Source organism: Ictidomys tridecemlineatus, chromosome Y, assembly GCF_052094955.1.
Source record: "Ictidomys tridecemlineatus isolate mIctTri1 chromosome Y, mIctTri1.hap1, whole genome shotgun sequence".
Taxonomy (NCBI): Eukaryota; Metazoa; Chordata; class Mammalia; order Rodentia; family Sciuridae; genus Ictidomys; species Ictidomys tridecemlineatus.
Genome location: NC_135494.1, coordinates 2,117,725 through 2,132,399, shown reverse-complemented (window position 1 = coordinate 2,132,399; position 14,675 = coordinate 2,117,725). Strand labels below are relative to the sequence as shown.

The 14,675-nt window shown below is 39.5% G+C and overlaps 1 protein-coding gene and 1 long non-coding RNA gene across 2 annotated transcripts in view; one reads left to right on the top strand and one right to left on the bottom strand.

Moving 5' to 3' along the window:
- The window catches only part of LOC144371974 (uncharacterized), a 55,638-nt gene that overhangs the window by 39,292 nt on the left and 1,671 nt on the right, over nt 1–14,675 (bottom strand). The gene's annotated exons all lie outside the window — the stretch shown is intronic.
- LOC144371972 (uncharacterized) overlaps nt 11,642–14,675 on the top strand; it is a 30,656-nt gene continuing 27,622 nt past the window's right edge. The window contains exon 1 of the mRNA XM_078035332.1: nt 11,642–11,772. The gene's annotated coding sequence lies outside the window, so the exon portion shown is untranslated. The remainder of the gene's footprint in view (nt 11,773–14,675) is intronic.

Genomic DNA, 14,675 nt, shown 5'->3' with positions numbered 1-14,675 from the left:
TTTTAAAAGAACATGAGAACAGTTTCTATATTTAACCATCCCCAAATGTAAGTGTACATCAAAATATAATTAATACATCATTTTAGTTATTATACATACAAATTTTTGTGAAAAAAGTTATAATTTTTTATTTGTTTAATTAGTTGTACATGACATCAGAGTGCATATATAAACTTTGATATATCATACGTGGATGGGATATCATTTCTCTTTATTCTGCATGTACATGTTGCAGAATCATATTAGTCACATAATCAAATATATAATACAGTAATGATGTCTGTTTCATTCTACTACTATCTTTCCTGTCCCCATATCCCTCTCCCCTTCCTCCCATCACTTCCCTCAACCTAATCTAAGGTAAAACTATTCTGCCCTAGTGCCCCATCACTCCTGAATTAGCATCTGCACATTAGAGAAAACATTCCTCTTTTTTTGTGGGATTGTCTTATTTCACTTAGCATGATATTCTCCAACTCCAACCGTTTACTAGCAAATGCCATAATTTTAGTCTACTTTCAACCTGACTGATATTCCATTAATTATATATACCACATTTTCTTTATCCATTCATCTTTGGAGTGACACCTAGGTTGGTCCATAGTCTAGCTTATTGCAAATTGACCTTGCTATAAACATTGTTGTGGCTGTTCAAAAGATCATACATGTGAAAATATTTTTTAAAAAAAGAAAAAACAAGTTGCTGAGCAGGAGAAAACATTCACATTACATATTTAATTATTTCCTAGTATCCAGACTATAAAAGGAACTCTAGTGTATCCATAATAAAATGATTGACAAATTCAAATTGAATTCTGAATTGTGAACTCCTGAGATATTTCTGCTACTCTTTATGGTGTTTCCTAAGAATGGTTTTAAAAATGCTAATTGTTAATTTTGCAGGTTGAGTGACATCTAGGAAGGCCACACAAAAGGGCAGAGCAAGAGAAGGGGACACGCAAAAGTCATATCACAAAGGGACAGGTGAGCATAGCTCGACCCACAGGGATGGACTCACAGGGATGTAGGAAGGCTCGCCTATGCAAGAGGACACAGTCACAGGACCCCAGTGATTGGTGCTATCATCTTGGTTACTTAGGCAACCAGATCACAGAGTGAATAATGATGATGCCACACCAATCAGAAAGGGAGACAGAGTCACATGGTAGTTTGGCCTCCCACCAAATGGGTCTCACTGAGTCCCGCTGTGTTATTTTATCTCCTCTATTTTCCCGAGGTTATCCACATGCTCTGTGCAAACACCCAGCACCTCTGAAGTCTGGGGAATCTGAGGTCCCATCTCTACTCCCTGCTCAGGTGACACAGTCTAAGGTTAACATGAATGCTGAGAGCAGGGCAGCTGTGTGATCCCGCAGGAGCCTGGCAGGGTGCGCCCTTCCCACACACTTCCACTCCTACTGCAGGATTTCTTTCTTTTTTTTTTTAAGAGAGAGAGAGAGAGTAGAGAATTTCAATATTTATATTTCGGCTGACACAACATCTTTGTATGTGGTGCTAAGAATCAAACCCAGGCCGCACACATGCCAGGTGAGCATGCTACCGCCTGAGCCATATCCCCAGCCCTGCAGAATTTCTTAATGCAGGAGGAATGATTGAGACTGACTCTCATTTATGCTTCCACTGCAAGTGAGGTTACAGAACAACTCAAAAGGTGTAGAGGACACATTTTAGTATAATGTCCAACTACAGCAACAACAGGTTATGAAAATTAAGGTTTCCCTGGCTCATGGGAATGAGAGGATCTGGGAAAGGGTGCTGGCAGCTGGATCATCAGCCGGCAGCTGGAAGTTTGCTGGGGCCCCTTTGGCTGTGGCTCTCAACATGTTTTAGTTATAGATATTAAGGAATTGCCCCATAGGAGGAGGGTTTAACAAAACTAGGTATCAAAGGAGTAGAATACCGGGTATTTGCCCACGATGCCATAGAGGGAGACATTGGGCTAATGAATGCCATTCTCAAACCACCATAGAGGGTACTCCATTATATTGGGCTAATGAATACCGTTCCCAAACAACCATAGAGGGTACTCCATTATCAAAAAATGAACAAGGACAAGGTGTTTATCCACAATATCATGTACAAAGGCATCGGGCTCCTTTGCCAAAAAATGGACAGGGGGCCCCAATGCTCCGGGGCCCCAAACCACAAATATATAGAGCACTAGAGGAACCCAGCAACCCCAGCAACCCCATCAGGGCAGTGCCCAGGACATCAGATCCCTCATCAGACAAACCAGAGGGAGCGCAGGGTTGGACATCTGCGCCTCCGCCAAATCAGTACTAACTTCAGAGATGGGAGTTCAAATCATTCCCACAGGGGTAAAACGACCTCTTCCCAAAGGAACAGTAGGCTTGTTATTGGGACGCAGATCTTCTACTCTAAAAGGACTTATGATAAGTCCTGGGGTAATTGATCCCAATTATGAAGGTGAAATAAAAATTATAGCCAGTTCTCCAAAGGGTATATCAATAATTTCACCAGGAGATAGAATAGCACAGTTACTAATAATACCAAGCCTACATGATAAATTTTCCAGTCATGCTGTAGAAAGAGGTTCCAAGGGATTAGGCTCCACAGGTGTAGATTGGGCTATGCTTTCTTTTAATTTAGATTCTCGCCCCATGCTAAAACTAAATATTCAAGGACATAAATTTAATGGGCTACTGGATACAGGTGCAGACCTTAGCATTATCTCTCGTCAAGAATGGCCAAAACAGGGGCTGGGGATGTGGCTCAAGCGGTAGTGCGCTCGCCTGGTGTGCATGCGGCCCGGGTTCAATTCTCAGCACCACATACGAACAAAGATGTTGTGTCCGTGAAAAACTAAAAATAAATAAATAAAAAAAAAAAAAAAAAAAAAAAGAATGGCCAAAACATTGGCCATTACACCAAGCCACTCAAACGCTTCGAGGCCTAGGAGTGGCGACTAATCGCGATAGGAGTGCAATGGTATTAGATTGGAAGGATCCTGAAGGATGTGAAGGAACTATACAGCCATATGTATTGGATCATCTTCCCGTAAATTTATGGGGACGAGATGTCCTAGATCAATTAGGTTTGACATTAACAAATAATATCAATCAAAATGCACCCACTATTATGGCTAGACAAGGTTTTAGGAAAGGAAAAAGATTAGAAAAACAAGAACAAGGTATAGCAGCACCAAGACAAATAGATCAAGGAACAGACAGACATGGGTTGGATTTTCACAAAGGGCCACTGAGACAATAAAAATTACATGGAAATCAGAAAGACCAGTATGGGTTCCTCAGTGGCCCTTGACTAAAGAAAAGATACAAGTAGCCCATGATCTGGTCAAACAACAATTAGCGGAAGGACATATACAACCTTCTGTATCTCCCCATAATACTCCCATTTTTGTCATCAAAAAGAAATCTGGTAAATGGAGATTATTGCAAGATTTAAGAGCCATTAATAATGAAATGGTCATTATGGGACCTGCTCAATCGGGGATTCCTCAATTGTCTGCTTTGCCAAAAACTTGGTATGTTTTAGTTATAGATATTAAAGATTGTTTTTTTTCAATTCCAATTCATCCTGAAGATAGTCCACGTTTTGCATTTACTATCCCTGCACTAAATCATGAAGGTCCTGATCAGAGATATGAATGGAAAGTACTCCCTCAAGGGATGGCTAACAGCCCAACTATGTGTCAAATTTATGTTAACAAAGTAATCCAGCCACTTAGAAATCAAAATCCTGAACTACAAATATTTCATTATATGGATGATGTATTATTAGCACACAAAGCTAAAAACACGTTGCTAGAATGTTATGCCACACTTACAAACTTATTAAAAAATTATAATCTAGATATAGCAATAGATAAAGTACAATTAAATTTTCCAATTAATTATTTAGGAGTTCTATTATCCTCAACCATGGTCCGTCCACCAAAAATTCAAATACGAGTAGATCAACTCAAATCACTTAATGACTTTCAAAAGTTATTAGGAGACATAAATTGGATAAGGCCTTATCTAGGTATTCCAACAGGAGAATTGGGACCTTTATTTGATATTTTAAAAGGTCCATCAGATCCAAATTCACCCCGAATGTTAACGCCTGAAGCAAGAAAGGCATTAAAAATCATTGAAACATATATGGAAAATATGCATTTGGATAGAATTGATATGTTTGCCTTTATTATTTATTGTACTACCAACAAAATATATTCCTACAGGAGTATTTTTGGCAAGAAGGTCCATTATTATGGATACATTTATCTTATTCTCCTAACACTATTCTTACTAGGTATCCTGAGGCCGTAGGACAATTAATACTCAAAGGAATAAAAGCAGCAAAGGGAGTGTTTGGAATTTCTCCCAATAAAATTATTACTCCATATACTATGAATCAAATTGATGAATTAGCTAATGAGTTAAATACTTGGGCAATAATCATGTGCAAATCTAATGTTTCATTTGATAACCACTTACCATCTAATCCTTTATTGTCTTTTTGGTCATTGCATCCTGTAATTTTTCCAAAAATGACAAGAAAAACACCTATCATGAATGCTCCAAATATATTCACTGATGGGTCAAATAACAGTACAGCAGCAGTAGTTACACTTGATCAAACTTTTACATTTTTAGTACCCAAACAATCAGCTCAAATGTTAGAGCTTAATGCCGTATTACAAGCTTTTGTGATGTTTAAAGATTCGGTATTTAATTTATTTTCTGATAGTCAGTATATAGTTATGCTATAGTATCCCTTGAAGATGCTGGTAGGATTTCCCCTTCCTCTACTGTTTTCTCTTTGTTTTCCACTATACAAAGTCTAATCTGGGACAGAAAAGATCCATTCTTTATAGGTCGTATCAGGGCACATACAGGATTGCCTGGAGCCCTTAGTTTGGGCAATAATTTAGCAGATAAAACTACACATGATATACATATTTTCTCTACACTAGAAGAAGCTGCAAATTTTCATAAAAAGTTTCATTTCAATGCTAATACTTTACAAAAGCGTTTTAAAATAACTAAGGAACAATCTAGACAAATAATAAAACAATGTCAAAATTGTGTGACCTTTTTACCACAAGTTAATCTTGGAGTCAATCCTAGAGGATTGATAACCTAACCATATTTGGCAGATGGACATTACACACTTGCCAGAATTTGGAAAATTAAAATATTTGCATGTTACAGTTACTTCTTCTGGATTTTTGATGGGCTCCCTTCATGCCAGAGAAAAAACTTATAATAGTATAGCTCATTGCTTACAAAATTTTGCCACTGTGGGCGTTCCAAAACAGTTAAAAACAGATAATGCCCCCTGGTTATTCTTCTACCTTTTTTAATCAATTTTGCTCATCATTTGGCATTACTCATATAACAGGAATTCTATACAATCCACAGGGACAAGGCATAGTTTAAAGAGCTCATCAAACTATTAAAATGTACTTATTAAAGTAAAAATAGGGAATTTGGATGGGGTATATATTCCCCGAAGATAAACTTAAAATAATCCTTTTTACTCTAAACTTTCTAAATTTGGATTCATCAGGGCTTAGTGCTGTGGAAAGGCATATGTATCCAAAAAAATGTACATAAGCCCAAGGTACTTTGGATGGGCATTCTAAGAGGACAATTGAAAGGTCCTGACCCAGTAATTGTCTGGAGTTGGGGGTCTGTTTGTGTGTTTCCACAGGGAGAACAGCAGCCGATTTGGATTCCAGAGAGATTAACGAAAGCGATTTCTACAGACCAAAAGAAGATGATTTGGCTCAAATCCATAACAGCTGATATCGAGAACTCCAGTTTAGCTACCCTTACATCTGTGACAGAACCAGGATGGTTTTTTCAATATCTATTTTATTATTGCCCTTTCCCACATCATGAAGTTCTATTTTGTTTTTTGAGCTCATAAAGACCTAGGTTAATGTTTTGCTGATCAGTTCTATTTTTTGACTACAGAGTTTTTAAACATTGCAATGGAGATTTCACCTGTAAAAAGTTATAAGGCCTTTACTATTATGTTATGTGTTGTATGTGTTATATTATGTGTGCACATTTGTGTTTTGTGTTGTATGTTTGTATGTACATATATCCATATAGCATATATGATGAGCGCTTATGAAAAAATGGATCCAAATATTTTTTTTTCTTATTCACATGATTTAAATGGTTTAATTTAAATTGGGTAAACAGCTGTTGAGGATTGTTTTAATATGTGAACAAAAAAGGAGGTTAACAGATCTGTTTGTTTACTTTCACCTTTCCTTTTCATTATATTTAATAATTCTGTTCAGGATAATGTAAATTGTTCAGAAAATTGTTTTCTTTTAGTGCCTTCTGAATGTTACATAATTTTTTCTTTAGCCATTATTGCCAGAATTCCTATCTTCATCCCAGTGCCGGTGAAGACAAAGATAAAACCAATCTACAGCTTCTGCAATAGCTATCACTGAACTGCTTGCAGAATTTGCCTGGACTATATATCACTTATATGCATTGTGAACTATCTGTTGGTGCAGCAACTTGTGGTAGTGTTGGGGTATTTTTGCTGATGGTGTCATCCGTGGTACAATTTTTCCAAAAGGAGCTGTCAATTGGCTTGGTGTATCCTTCTCCCTTCTGCTTGTGATGGTTGTTCAGCTACAATTTAGGGGCCAACAGAGTTGAGGCAAAGAACCCATCCCCCTGCTGGTACAAAGGCCTATCCACAGGTGTGGCTGTATGCTGGACCAGTAGTCAATGACAGGTAAGATCCTATTGCAATGGTACCAACCTAAGACAGGAGGCTGATGCCTTCAGGTCAGCCCATCCAATTATGGGTAAGGACCATATGTAGTATTAGACAACCTAAGGCAGGCATGGTCCCTGATTGAATCAGGGACACCTGGTGCAGCAGATCTCTCCTGTTATTTGCAGAAAAACAACTCAGCAGGATGGATTTGTGCCTAGGAGTTCTGTGTGGGTATTTCCAAAGACAAGGGTCATGCCCCCTTCCTTGGACAGGCTTTGCTCTGAGGTAGAGGCTGGTTCCTCAGGTGCTCTTCAGCAGATGAATGGATAAAGAAAATGTGACACACACACATACACACACAAGCACACACATGGAGTGTGGGGAGAAAAAATAAAAGTCTATTGAATTAGACAAAGAGAAATTATGGGAAGGGGGAGGGAGGGTATAGGAAAGTGAGTAGACTGGATGGGACACATTCCTATGTTCATATATGACTACAAACCAGGGTAACTCCTCCACATAATGTACAACCAAAAGACTGGGATCTTAATCAGAATAAGTTACTCTCCATGTATGTATAATGTGTCAAAATATACTCTAGTGTCATGGAACACACAGAAATGCAAATACTGAAATTACTAAAATTATCAGGGCAAGAACAAGAGGGAATTTGGTTGATCTTGTGAGAGGAAATATGTCTTAGAATTATACTGAAGGTACAATCAGGAACAACTTTTAATTTATTTTTTATTTTTTATTTTATTTTCTTGGTATGGAGGATTGAACCTATGTGCACTTAACCACTGATCCACATGCCCAGCTCTTCTTTATATTTTATTTAGAGACAAAGATGCTTCAGGTCTCACTAAGTTGCCAAGGCTGGTTTTAAACTCGCAATCCTCCTGCGCCAGCCTCCTGAGCCGCTGGAATTACAGGCATGAACCACTACACCAGCAAGAACAGAAAATTTGATAAAGAGTACCTCATCAAATTTATAAGAATTTTCTCTTCAAACACCATAAAGAATGTGAAAACAGTCTCTAGATTTAAGCATTCCAAAATCTATGCATACATCAATATATCATTATTTTACTAACTAATGTTTTAAGTTACAATTATACAAATAATTCTAATGTGAAAATATTTTTAAAAAGAAGCTGCTGAACAGCTTATATATTTGATTAGTTTCTTTCTAGTGTCTAGATTATAGCAAACTCTAGTGAGTTCATAATTAAATCATGGTTGGCCAATTAAAAAATGAGTTCAGAATTGTGAAACCCTGGATATGGCTGCTGGTTTCATGATGTTCCCTGAGGATGAAGTTCAAAATGGCAATCGTCAACCTTCGGTCCCGAACATTGGGATGATTCTACAGTAAGGCTGCCCCTATCCTGGATCAGAACAGGGTTCCTGCAGTGGTATTTTAACTCACCTGTTTTTCCAAAGGTTATTGATATGCTCTGTGCAAATACCCCCACCTCTGAAATCTGGGGGATCTTAGAGTATGTCTCCACTTGCTGCTCAGGTGACACAATCTGAGGCTAACAGGGACCCTAACAACTCTGCAGCCGTGTGTTCCTGCAAGAGCCCGGCAGGGGGCGCCCTTCCCACACACTTCACCCTTCTCCTGCAGGATTTTTTAATTGGAGGAGGAATGATGGGGCCTGACTCTCATTTATGCTTTCACTGCAAGTGAAGATACAGAACCACTCCAAAGTTGTAAAGGATAGAGTTAGCATCATGTTCAACTCTAGCATTAACTAATCATAAAAAAATAAAAGCCCCCCCCCACCCCCCAAAAAACCAGCATAATAGGAGCTGGGAAAGCATTGTTAGGAGGAGAGAAGACATCTCTTTCCATAATCTTCCTGGAATCCCAGAAGACACTGGCCAGTATTCCTGGCTCCTCAGAACTGGAGATGCTGATTGGATCTCGGTGGGCCCCAGCTTCACCTGCTGCTGAGGAAGTGGGTGCACCTGACCTTGTGTGAGGAGCCTCTTCTACTGACAGGGCTTTGACCCGCAGGCCAGGAGACTGCAAGGGAGGCTGGGTCTCCATGAGGCCTCCCTCAGAACCGTGTGCCAGTCCCCTCACTCCCGCTGCCCCGTGTGATCCAGCTATTATCACACAAAAGTGCACACGTGAGCCTGTCATGTACAAAAGTGTCCCAAGCATCACACGAAACAAGTGAAAGAGGCCACAAAATCCGTGAGCTTGGAGAATCAGGAAGCCGGAGACTGAAGCCATCCAGGTCATTCTAACATAGCCCAAGACAGAGGACAGCCCCTGAAGGGCCTAGTCTTTAGCACAGTTCTCCTTTATAGTTCGGGACACAAGTGACCGCCCAGCAGCAAACCCTGTGCTGTCCTCAGCCAGGGCCACACAGCCACAGGTACTGTTTGCTCCTCTTCTGTCCTCCTCTAGTGTTTTCTTTAATGATCTAGAGACTCGGATGACGAGGATGCTGATCCCAGAGCACAGACTCTAGGTGGCAGAATTGCCTTCTGCTGGGGATCATCTTTGTTTTGACCCAGATCAACTCTGTTCCCATCTGCCCTTTATACTTTTCCCAACACCCATGCCAACTGCACCTCAACTTCTCAGGTAGACATACGAAGAGGATCACAGCATTGTCCCCTTCACACAGGAGGAAACTAAGCCTCTTGTGAGACCCACTCATCACAGGGGCCATTTGTGGGAATCACTCTGAATAACCCACATCTTCCAGTCCTGAAGCAAGAAGCTCCAATCAATCACTCGGGCATTGCCACAGCTCAAGAAGTAAAAGGCATGTCTTCAGATGTAGATGAGTCACCAATGGGGTTGAGCGACACTCACCTGTTCTACTGCAATCCTACCCCTTTGGCCTGTTTGGGATAAAATGTTCCTTGGAAACTCCCTTTGTGTGTTCCCTTCTCTTGCTGCGCCTTTGGGTGTGGCCTCCCTAGATGTCAATCAACCTGCTGGCAGCAGACAACAGAAAGCTAGACTCAGCCCCCTGAATCCTGACCCCTTGCCTCACTTGAATGGCTTCTCCCCAATAAAAGAGTTCAGCATGTGTGTGTGTGTGTGTGTGTGTGTGTGTGTGTGTGTGTGTGTGTGTGTTCTCTCTCTCTCTTTCCATGGATCCCTGAGATCCGAGCAGCCATCAAAACACCCAAAGGAAAAGGTATCTCTGTCTTTGTCTTTTGTGTGATTATTTCATGCAGCTCAGTTCACCTGGAGTGACCCTGAGTGTTTTAGTCATGAGGAATGCGACAATTGGTTGCCCATATGGTGACTCCAGGGTGAGTTTTAAAAATTCAGTTCGTTTGGAATTTCTCTCCAGAAGCTAAGAGCGCTTAGGATTGTAGAGTATCGTGGACCGAATTGTAGAAAGTAAGTAAATTAGACAGAAGAAAAATCTGTGAGGTTAAACTTTTTACTATCTGGGAATATTTTGTCTTTAGAAAACTTTTTTTATAATTCTAGAGACTCTAAATAAATGTAATGAGTTACTAAGATGATTAGTGGGATGTGTTGCTGAGTCCTCTCCATGGGGAAAGTGCTTTTGTGGACTTTTTTAGATTGTTTGTATGAATCTTTATGTTTTAAAATATCAGATAAAGACTTCTTGGGTGAGTGTACTAGAAGTCAGCGCTTGGAGAGTGAGAAAACAGGGAAGGAAAATGTTGTGATGAGACTCAACACAGGGATTCTTTTCCCATAGAGAAGTAAGTTTTATTTTTCTGTTTTTTTTTTTTTGTGTGTGTGAACACTCAGTTTGTACTGAACCCCTACTGGGTCTGATGGCTGAATCCAGAGACTGCCTTAACATCTGATAGTAACGCTGGTGTCTGCTATTAAAGCTCACTTTTAAAGTCCCACGTGCTGCCAGGGAAAGTGCAAAGGCAGGAGGACACAAGCTGAAAGTGCAGGTCAGCCATGGGATCCCTCCCAGGCCTGGGGAATGCAGACAAACCAAATGGAATGCCACCAGATAGGGAAGCTCTAGGGCAGCGGGCTCCAAGCTGTTTCCATCATCATGGTAACCTCCCAAGCCTGGCTGCTCAGCTGGCTTCCTGGGCCCGCCTCCTGCATTTCAACAGGCTTCCCATTGGTCCTTCCAACTGTCACTCACACAGGACTTCTGGTCCCACCTTCTAGCTGCTAACCTGTACTTCCTGTTTCAGACCTGCTACCTGGAGCTGCCCAGAGCCTGCATTTTTCAGAACACCTATCTGTAAGTGCCAACAAAAGATCTTTTGCAGGCAAAATCTAATTCCACATTTTTGTTCGTTGCAGCCCTAAGCCGGACTTGCTCTCAAGGCCAAAAACTTGATTTCTTACCCCTCAGCAGCTTCCCTTGGGACCCTTCCTTTTCCTCTCTATGGTCATGTTGCTAAATGTTGCTGTCTCACACTTGGCTTTTGATTTTGAAAGTTATGGGGATGCATTTGCTTGTCGCAGAAACAAAGCTAGCCATGTTCCTGGGATGATCCCCAAATCCTTATTCTTGTTCCTGACTGTGTAATTACAAGAAATAAGTAAATGTATACACAAGGATCATCAGCCACATCAAGTGACATCACATGCAAGCGTGCAGTCCTAGTTGAGAACAAATTGAAATGGATCCAACATATCTTAACATCCACGTGGTTACATAAAGTTAATCAATTATATTGTATTAATTATAGGTTATGTATATTGTATTAACTATCTACAGAAATATCCAAGGACTTTAACTATATTTTCATTGATATTTCTTTCCTTTTTTTAAAATATATTTTTTAAAGTTGTTGATGGACCTTTACTTTTTAAATTTATTTGTATGTAGTGTCGAGAATCGAAGCCAGTGCCTCATGCATGCCAGGCAAGCATGCTACCACTTAGCCCCAACCCCAGTCCTCATTGATATTTCTTTTTATCAAGGTACAAAGATTCTAAGGTTTTCAGAAGTTATTTCAAAGTATAACCAGGAAAAATTCTAAAAGGAATTTCAACAGAGGAGAAGCACACATTGGAGGTCCTAAGAAGAAAGAAATCATCTTTGGGTAAACCAAGATCTGTATATTCTAGATTTTAATGATAAAAATATTTTCCTAAATAGAAATATTTTTATATTATTAATTAGACAGATAATAGATAAATGTAAAAAAATATTTATATGCACTGGACTGACTAAAAATTTTGACCGATTAATTCAAGGATATTTCAGGCCATTTCCCTGATTTCGCTATCTATGCTGATAGTGAAGTGAACTAATATTTTGGTTCATATTTTGACATGATAAAGACCTATTAAAATGTCAAGTTTAACTCCTTTAAGCAAGGTCTTTATTGCCTAGTGATTCTTATTGTTTAAAGCAAGGATTAATTTTGGTGAATAAATTCACATCCTTGTTTAAACACTAAATATATTAAACTGCTGACTTAGATTCCAATTTTCACAATTCTCCTTGGACACTAAGTTTGATTGATTCACAGACTGTTCATTCTTGCATATTTTGTTTGTTGAATAATTTTGAGATCTGGGAATTTTTTTAGGATGGAGGTTCTCTAAATTAAAGTTGTATGTTAGTTTTGAGCAATAAAAGTTGCAAACCTTGTTGAAAATTCATTGACATTATAGAAGTTCTCTCACTGGACCTATTATTCATAGAAATATGGTAGGATTTATATAGTGCTTAATCATATTTTTAAAAAGACAATTGAGAGACATCTATTTAAAGGATAATATTCTGAGACATAAAGATATTGTGAGACCTTCTCTCAGAAAGAAATTGAGGATTCCTTTTAAATTGTTAGGATATATCAACTAGTATATATTGAGAAATTACAATAATTAACACAAGGTAAATCTAATCATTTAAATACTTTACTACTATCTATAACTTAAACTGATGATACTATGGCTTATGCCAAGCCTTTACTCAGTTTTATTAAATAAAGAAAAGGGGGAATACAGGACCCCAGAGGTACACACTAGATCTTACAAAATATTTATTTTTTTCCTTAATTGTAATATTGAGAATCTCAGGGGATATATCTCAGTTGGTAGAGTGCTTTTCTCACATGCACAAGGCCCAGCGTTCAATCCCCAGCACCACCACCAAAAAAAGAAAAAAAAAATTGAGACTGCTGCTGAATTGACTGAATCATGTTCACTGCTGCTGAACATGATTCAGTAAATTAAATCAGATTTGAAAAGATAGAATTTAAACTGGTCATCATGACTGAAAAACCTGACACAGGAAGGTAAACCTTCCAACTGCAGAGTTTACAACCATGCAGCTTCATGAGCTTGCCAGATAAGTAAAAAGTATGAAGAGACTTCTATGGACCCATTTCTCAGATCTATTTTTTAAAATTTATTTTTTAGTTGTTGATGGAAACAATTCCTTTATTTTGTTTATTTTTTTATGTGGTATTGAGGACGAAACCCAGGGCCTCGCACATGCTAGGTGAGCGATCCACCACGGAGCCACAACCGCAGCCCTCAGATCCATTTTTAATGTCCATTGTGGTGTGGACTGGAAAGTCCACCAATGAAACTAGATTAATCATGCTGACTGTAGTGGTCAGTTATATGTTGATCCTGTGGTAAACAGGTTGTCTGGGATTATATTTGAGGAAAACACAGCATATGAGAAACCTAAACCAGACAATCATGCTGACCCTTTGAAATTAAGACTATGTATCTGGACAACTGTCCAAATAGAAAGCTTGTGGAAATAGAATTTTTCTATAAAGGCCAGGTGTTTACATAAGGTATGCACTAATGCATGGTTGCCCTGATCATTCAACAATAGAAACTGGCACCTTTCCTAAGTATTCTTCCTGGGTATTCCTAAGTATTATGCAAATGTCTGGTCAGTACAACACAAGAGGTCTAGAAATAGTGGATGCATTTTAGGCTGGTCTCCTAGAATGGACAAGAGCAATTACAGGAGGATGCCTGGCACCTGGAGATTGATTGGTAATACCCTAACCCTCAGTGAGATGGCACCCAAAAGGATGTTTGTCTTCTGCCTTCAGAATATTTACATCACTGATTGACCTAACTGCAGCAGTCTGGCTGGGCACAAGATCACAAGCCACTCACAGCTTTGTAGATTCAAACAGCAACTCTTTATTCCCGAACTCACACTGGCCCTCTACAAACACGTTCTGGGGGAATCCCAGTTCTAGGCTCCCATTCACGTACTCCACCAGGCTTTTAATCCCAAAAACTTTCTGAATTCCAGGAGAACTCAAGGGGAACTCAGGCAGCAGGATACCCCACCCTATTCCCAGCAGGAATAACCTTAAACCTGGAACTGCCCTAAACCCAGATTGTCCTAAACCAGGAACGCCCTAATCCCAAGGAGCAGGATACTTCCTAAAACCTGCAGGATACACCCTAAACCTGGATCCACCCTGGTCCTTGAGCAGGGTCACCTTTCTCAAACATACATGCAATGTCACAGCGAATGTCCAAGGCAAATCCATTTCCATGAGTCCTTCCTCTAAGCAACATGGGGTACACTGGCAAGGAAATATTGATGTGTCATTTCTACTTGGCAATGGCTCTCAGCACCTAACAGACTCCTTAAATATGGGAATTAAGAGAAAGGATGATGATATCCTGTAGCCTGTATGAATACAACTCACCTTATGGCATGGCTAGTTATTGCCGGCTGGTATTTCAGAGCTGCACTCTGCTGAAGTTCATGTTGGGGTCTGAAACAGGTGCATGCCAATGAACCAGACCTAGCCGAGCTCCGGTCTCATGATCTTTGAAGTGACTACTTTAAATATTATTCCTTGCTTCTGTGGTACAGTCTTTATGGCTCTGTTTCAAACTTACAACATGTGGATTTTCTTAATGCTTGACTTAAATTACTTCCAAGATCTTTCATAGTCAGATAAATGCTGATGCAAAACTTAGAACTGAGTTAAGATGCTCTAAAAATCCA